Below are 8,206 nucleotides of genomic sequence, written 5' to 3'. Positions count from 1 at the left end.
GCTAAGCAAGCAAGGAAAAATGCTAAAATTATAAAAAAGTTGCTAAGCTAAAAACTAAAAAAAAATTGGAGTTGAAGTGCTTAAGGACCTTTGTGAGCTTTTTCTTACTCAAACCCTTAGTTAAATTGTCGGCCCGTGTGGAGGCTTGCATTTCAATTCTTAGATAAATCGTGAGCCCGCGTGGAGGCAATTTACTTTTCTTGCATATTATTGCTAAAACATGGGAGTATGGGAACATTGTATGTGGAGGAAGTTTGTTGATTGTTGACTTGTTGTGAAGGTGAAGTGTTTGTCATTATTGCTTGTTGTGTTGCATTGTGCATACATGGTCGTAGATCATTGAGACCCACTCTTGTCCCTTTAAATTTTCATCTTGAATCCATTTTTCAAAACCCTAGGGGAAGAGGTAGTTCTAGTCAATCCATTTCATTAATGGAAGGACATAATGAGGACCATGTAGAGGACCTTGGTCACATAGACCAATAAGGTATCCTCCACCCCAATGTGCATCATGATAACATGCAAGTACCATTAGGCATGCCGAGGCCATTTGTTCATCCACCACAACAAGGCCGAGTTCCATTGGAAATGCCAAGGCCAATCTATGCTCCACCACCCCCATCATTCAAGGCAATCAAGGTACCCATGTTGCACCTCCAATTGTTAATCCTCCCCTTACTTTAAGAGATCACTATGTGCCTAATGAATATAATGCACCCACATGCATTCAATTGCCACCATTTAGAGTACACCACTATGAGATCAAACCACAAACCATTCAAATGCTTCCTAATTATCATGGACTTCTAAATGAAGAACCTTACAAGCATTTGGATGAGTTTCTTAAAGTATGTTCCACCGTGAGATACACAGACATGTTGGAAGAGGTCTTAAGGCTTAAACTTTTTCCATTCACCCTTAAAGACAAGGCAAAATATTGGTTTAACAATCTTAGACCTTTTTCAATAACTTCTTGGGCAGAAATACAACAAGAGTTTTTGAAGAAGTACTATCCGATTTCTAAGACTAATGCCATGAGAACTTCAATTAGGGAATTTTCACTTGGGGATGGGGAAACATTTCATGAGGTATGTGAACGCTTTAATGAATTGCTTAAAAAGTGTCCACATCATGACATGCCCAAATGGCAATTAGTTCAATATTTCTTTGAGAGCTTATCGGATAATTACAAGGGCATGGTTGATGCTTTCATGGGTGGCTCTTACATTGATAGGCATGAGGATGACGTGTGGCATCTTTATGAGAGCATGAGTGAAAATTCTTTGCATCGTACTTTATCTTCGAAGAATGGTAGAAATTCTAGTGGTAGGAAGAGTGTTGGCTTACATCAAGTCGACCACTCCAATGAAATTGCCGCCGAGATGAAATCATTATCTCAAAGGTTTGATCAATTCTTAATCAACCAAAACTCGGCAAATCAAGTATCTTCCTTCCCTAACCATTCTCATCATGTATCTAATGAGACATGTATGACTTGTTCAAGTGTTTTACATTCTACTTCTAATTGTCCCCATAGACATGTGCAAAGTGAGCATCATGAACAAGTAAATGCAACATTTGTGAATCAAGGGAACAATCCTTATGGCAATCACTATAATCCTAGTTGGAGAAATCAACCGAACTTCTCTTGGAAAAGCCAAGGGGAGGGCTCAAACCCTTCCCAAGGTGGTTTTCAAGGAAAATACATTCCACCTCCAATACAAGGCTAAGGTTCCCAAGGTTTTATATCATCATACCAATCACAAGGAAACCAATTCTCTAATTCTCATTTTCCTAATCAACCATCATATTCCCAAGGAAATGTTAGAAGTCCTGCTTTTGAAGAGAAAGTTTTAACCGCTTTGGGCACTCTAGCGGCAAACACACAACTACTTCATTCTCACTCTCAATCCATTGCAAAGCTAGAAACCCAAGTAGGGCAAATAGCTAGTACTTTGAATGCTAGATAGAAAGGAAAAATGCCTTTGAATGCCCCACAAAAGCAACAATATGTTGTGGAGACTTATTCCTCACCGGAAGGTCACACAATAGAACATGTCAATGCGGTGACTACCTTGAGAAGTGGGAAGATTGTGGACAACCAAGTGGGTATGTCCAATGAAAAGAGTGAACCGGTGCAACCAAAAGTTGACGCCCGTCCCGTTTCACATCCTATTCCTCTTTTATTGCATATGCATGATTTTTCAAATGAAAATGTGTTGAAAAGTGATTTGAAAAGTGATTTTGAAAAAAAAGATTTGCAAAATGATTTCAAAACTTCTTATGTTGAAGAGACTTCAAAGAAAATTTCTGAAAAGGTTTTTGAGCCAAAAGCTCCATTTTTGGATGCCTTAAAATGATCCATTTCAATTGACAAGCAAAAGGCCAAAGTAAATGAAATCATGGATGTGTTTAGGCAAGTGAAAGTCAATCTTCCACTTTTGGATACAATCAAGCAAATTCTGACTTATGCCAAGTTCTTGAAAGACTTATGCACCCAAAAGAGGAAGAACAAAAGCCAAGCACCTAGGAAAGTGGTCTTAGCCAAGCAAGTAAGCTCAATTTTGCAGCATAACACTCTTCCAAAGTTTAAGGACCCCGGTTCACCTACCACTTCATGCATCATTGGTGATTATATCATTAATCGAGCTCTTCTTGACGTTGGAGCAAGTGTTAATTTTCTTCCATACTCAGTATATGTCAAATTAGGCTTAGGAAACTTGAAACTGACATCGGTGGTTTTACAACTTGCCGACTGATCCATCAAAAAGCCTAAGGGTATCATTGAGGATGTATTGATTAAGATTGATAAATTCTTCTTTTCCGTTGATTTCGTTGTCATTGACATGGAACCGGTCACAAATCGTAAGAGCCAAATTCCCGTTATCCTTGGCCGTCCTTTCTTGGCAACCGCGAATGCCAACATTAATTGTAGGACGGGGATAATGAAGATATCATTTGGCCACATGAAGGTAAAGTTGAATATTTTTAATCCAACCCCCAATTCATTTGACAAGCATGAAGAAGTGAATGTTGTAGAGAAATGTCATAACCTTAAATGTGAAGGAATTGAGTTATTGTGTGAGACCAAAGTCTCAAAAAGTCCATCTTTAACCTTGAAACCAAAGAAAATTGTTTCAAAGTCTTGTTTTGAAAGGGCGTGGAAGCCTAAAGATTGTTTTGACCAAGGACCAAAAATGTCTTTTGAGCTTAATCCAATAAGTTCCTTAGGGAACCATTTGTTGGGTGGAGCTCAAAGCACTTATCACCCCATCAAAGAGGGGATGCACTATAAGATGTTTGATCCGGGCTAAAAGAGCCCAACGTCTTGCTAGAGACGTTAAAGACTAGCAAGACATTTCGTAGGGTGTCAAACCCCTATTCCTCCCTCATTTTTATCTTTAATTTCATTTCTTATGAAGTCTAGGTATTGGCTTTGGGTTCATATGCATTGCTAGGAATTGTGATTAGGATTGCATGCACTTTTATGTTGAAATTGAGCATTTTGCATAAGTTCAATCGATCTCAAAATGAGTTCGATCAATCAAACATCCCACATGCATCAAACCTGCATCCAAATCACTCTTTGTCCAATCGTTCAAACAAAACCTGCATATTTCAGCTCTCTGTCCCATCGTTTGAACTTGTTCCTCGATCGATCTTTAGTTCTTCGATCGATCTAACTTTATTTTGGATCGATTTGCAGTTCCAACACTTAGAAAATTTTGAACCTGTATCCACCTGCATCCAAAAGCCTCTTTGTCCCATCGATTAAACATTTCTTCAATTCTATGCATTCTCGATCGATCGAAGGTATTCTGAGATCGATCTTGGTTCTTTATTTTTCAATTTTGACCTTGTTTTGACTTTGTTTTAATTTCTTAATTTCAAAAATTCCAAAAAAATATATATTTTATTATTTAATTTTTATTGTCATTTTTTTTTATTTTCCAAAAAAAATTAAATTATTAAAAAAAAAATCCTAAAAATATTTTTACTTTTTATTTTATTTATTTTTACTTTTTATTTTTCAAAAATCCCAAAAATACTTTGTCATTTAAGAGGAGAGATCGATGTCAGTTCGATCAATCTAAGGATTCAGTTCAATTGATCGAACTGGCAAGGGAATGTTTTTAAAAATCGATTCATGGTCATTCGATCGATTCCACAAGAATCGATCTCAGACCATCATTCCCCCTTTGCCGCTGCATCCCAACTCTTCTGCATCTCCGGTGAGACTTTGGCGAGCATCCCAAGCATTAAATCTCTCTATCTCTTCTCGGATCTAAGGCCTCATCTTCATCTCACCTTCTCTCTAGATTCCGGTAAGATCCGAGACCTCACCTCTTTAATTCAAGCTTCGATTTCATAAACACGTGCTTTAACTGTTAGATCTAGTTGTCTTCATGATGCCTACTGCCATGGATGAAGCTTTGAGCTCTGTGTATATATATGTATATATATGTGTTTTGTATTTTTCTTGTTTTTGATTTGATTTTTGGAATATGGCCGAATCAAGTGACCCAATTTGATTCTTTGTTGTGTAAATGGGCCCACGACCATGTTCGTGAAGGCCCATGCCATCCACGTCATAGATCTATGACTTTTCGAGTTTCACTTCACAGTTCGATCGATCGAACTTTTTATTCGATCGATCTGTCGCAAATCGATCTCACTTATTCTTGATCGATCAACCTTGAATCAATCTCACATTTTTGTGATCGATCGAACTTCACAGATTTGTTTCACACATCTTACTCACCATCTCTTGTGTTTCATGCTATCTTATACATGCCCAATGCATGTGTTTTCCACATTGGATGCATTTTATACTTATACTGTCTAGCATGCTTCACATTATGTCACTCATTCCTTATCACTTGCATAGATTCATGTTTCTTATCTGTTTTGTCTATCCTATTTGATATACATGATTCTATAAATTGTGTTTTAATTCTTTATGCTGGCACTGACTCCCATTTTGCAAGTTTTCCTTTTATTTTACAAGTCATGGCTAGAGTCAAGATTGTAGCTCGTGGACACTATCACCCCAGGGGCAGGTAGAGTTTGGATGACAAGGCAGGTCCATCTCATGCCTAGGACCCCATTTAGGAGGAACCAGTAGAGCCCACTCCACCTCAGTCTCCCATATCTGACACCAGATTGCACTATTCAGCCGAGGAATCTTCTTCCCAGGCTGACGTTGAGGCTGAGCACATACCATTTCCATCACCACAGCCAGCTCTGCCAGCCCAGCAGTTAGACTGGCCATTACATAGATACTCACGCCTTCGAGTGGCGCATGAGTCGGTCTTCGACATAGACTTCTTTTCCAGATTGGTACTTAGCCGATCAACATATGATGATATATTCCGGAGGGGCATCTCAGCCATAGTAGCCCCTGTCTCATACCCAGTGTACCTAAGGTTGGTCCGGATGTTCTTCCAGAACAACCGGCCTACCTCGAGTAACCTGGCGGAGCTACGGACCACCATTGACAGCTACCCGATTCGCATCACTATGGACACATTGTCCAAATCTTGCCAGTGTCCACACGTCTGCCCTCTAGAGCAACATGACACATATCCCACTCTCTACTGGCCATCATATGCAGATATGGCCGTTTTACTCACAGGTCACTATGTCAGTGGCGAGACCTTCACCACCTGGACCTATCTTCCAGATGACCTATGGTTTTTTGACTCTGTCTTATTTCGTAACATCTTCATGGCCGGCCATAAGACACAGAGGCGTGGCGACTATCTGACAGCTCTATACGTACCCTATACAGGGTATTGGCTATCTATCCCAGCGCCCATCTGGAGCGTCATAATGAAGCTGTATGTCGACCACATCAGCAAGGCAAAGCCCAAAAGGGCTAAGTATCTCCCATTCGTCCACCTTATCACCCAGATTCTACGTGATCAGCGTTATCCCTTCCATCCACGGGAGCAGACTGAGTCTGGGGCCAGTTTTTTCAAGAAAAAGGACTGGGATAAGAACTACAACGCTCTTATCAAGAGTCTCCGGGATGATGCTGCTGAGGCAGCTGAGGAGTTAGAGAGAGAGAGGAGCAGGTGGTAGCAGCAGCAGTAGACCCGGCAGCGGACGACGTCGTAGTCGATCCGACTGTTGTACATAAGGACATTGATTTAAGCAGCCTGCAGACGACCCAGAGCAGCACTCTCTAGTTGGGTCACCTGTTTATGATTAGGAGCAGGCTCAGGATCATCATTCTCCCGCTCCAGCGGCACCTGAGACTCCTGGTCACATACCCGACTTCGGAGAGCGACTTCAGACTCTGGAGAACACCGTGGTATCTATCCGCGCAGAGACTGTCTCCATTAGAGCTGACATTACTTCCCTCCGCATGGATGTCATGACCGCATTCAGAGATCTATCCAGAGACATTCGCAGAGCGAGCCCTGCCCGTCCTACCTCTTCTTCATGATTTCCATATTTTCTTACTCCTCTTATATATATGTGTGATATCTGCATATTTTTTATACTGTTATATTATTTTTGCAGCTATGTCTGTCGGCTTTGATACTGGATGTACTGTACTTTATTTTTGGTTTATATGTGCTTTCTTTATGGATGTCCTATTTTCATATTCTTATATCTATCTGTTTGACTCTATCAGGTGCATCCCAGTGACTTCAGTGAGAGAGAGTATTGCCCAAAATTTTTAGGACCACCCTTATACCTCTCTCTATTTTCAGTTGCTATCCCATTTACACTTGCATGTCCACTGTGCACTGTTATTATCCCTTTTGTTATCTGATGAGTTTTATCTAAGTGCTAAAATTTCAGGACCACAGTTAATCCCAAGTTTGGGGGGGCTATGCCACCCACTTTGGATACTTCTATCCCAGCCATTCTTTGCCTTAGTTGTACTGGTATACTCTTTCCCTTTTGTTCTCTTTGCACATTAAGGACACTGTGCCATTTAAGTTTAGGGGTAGTGGTGTTTTGCAGTGTGTAATGACCTGGTCATTTTCTTCCTTTTCCTTTTTCCTCAAATTTTGCAGATAAATTTTTTCCGTTGTCTTTTCTTTTTTGTGGATGGTTTTTCGTCCCTTAGTGTCATCTTGAGTGCTCGGAAATGGTTTCTGAGACTCTTTTCCGTGGATTGACAACTTCCTTTGAGGACCGAGTCATTTCCACAATTTTCGTTTTTCGACAATATTCACTTTTTGTCCTTATTCCTATTTCGTCCTTTTCCCTATTTCGTTTTTTCTCCGTTTGTCACTTTGTATGCAAAATCTCACTTCTTGTACTCGGAGTTGGTTTTTGACTTCACGTATCTTTATCGTGAGTGGTTTCCATGAAATACGTATCTTTACTTTTGTAGGAAAGTACTCTGGTTGCTCCCGGTGTCCATAGGGGCATGGATGCATAATTCTTTGAAATTAATTTCTTTTCTTGGGGTGTTTTTCGTAAATATCTTTTAAAGATATTTTATTTTAGGTGTATCTAAGAAAATATCTTTTGGACGATATTTTCATTCTGGGGCAGTTTTGTAGTTAACCCTTTTTGTGGGGGCCATTGTGCAATTAATGAAAGTTATTGCAAATTATCTTGTTTTGAGCCTGGATCCTCGTACAGGATTCATTTTCACTTTTCATCGAGTCATAAACTCTTAGAAGTCCCTTCTGGTCGATGTTTTCCAGTTTCAGGGTTTTTGGCCCCAGTTTGCGCCAAACTTGTTTAGGGCATAACTTTCTTCTCGGGACTCAGTTTTTGACTCCATTTCTTTCGTTATTCTTATTTTCTTATTTTGAATCTTTTTTATTCATAGAGTTTCATCATTTGAGCGCGTCTGCTCAAATTTCACTTTTCTGAACTCGGCGGGGCCCGTTTAGGGGACTTTTTGAGATTTCTATAAAAGGGGGATGAGATATTTTATTTTTTCATCTTCCCCACTCTCTTGCACGACCTGAAGCTTCCATGGCAACCTAAGGGAGGCTGTCACCTTCTCTCTGCTCATTTGAACTTCATTTCTTTGTCAAAACATAGTAGGGCCTTTGCGTTTTGTGTTCGTGTTGACTACGCGTTTCTTTCACCCGTGTTAGAACCCATTTCTGGCCAAATTTTGAGTTTGTTTTTGAAGTCAAGTTATGATTTTCATGGGTCCTCTTTGGAGTTTATCGTTCATGGCGTTGTCCCTGACGAAACCCCAAAATATTGTCGGATTCGGAGCCAT

General features: G+C 40.1%; 1 pseudogene; it reads right to left on the bottom strand.

Moving 5' to 3' along the window:
• Positions 1 to 1,039: 1,039 nt before the first annotated feature.
• On the bottom strand, positions 1,040 to 1,138 carry LOC132272175 (small nucleolar RNA R71; annotated as a pseudogene).
• Positions 1,139 to 8,206: the final 7,068 nt, after the last annotated feature.

Source organism: Cornus florida, unplaced genomic scaffold, assembly GCF_030987335.1.
Source record: "Cornus florida cultivar Cherokee Brave unplaced genomic scaffold, ASM3098733v1 CherokeeBrave_3.0.0_Hap2_Chr08, whole genome shotgun sequence".
Taxonomy (NCBI): Eukaryota; Viridiplantae; Streptophyta; class Magnoliopsida; order Cornales; family Cornaceae; genus Cornus; species Cornus florida.
Note: the sequence above shows the minus strand (reverse complement) of the source record. Positions and strands in the feature narration are given on the sequence as shown.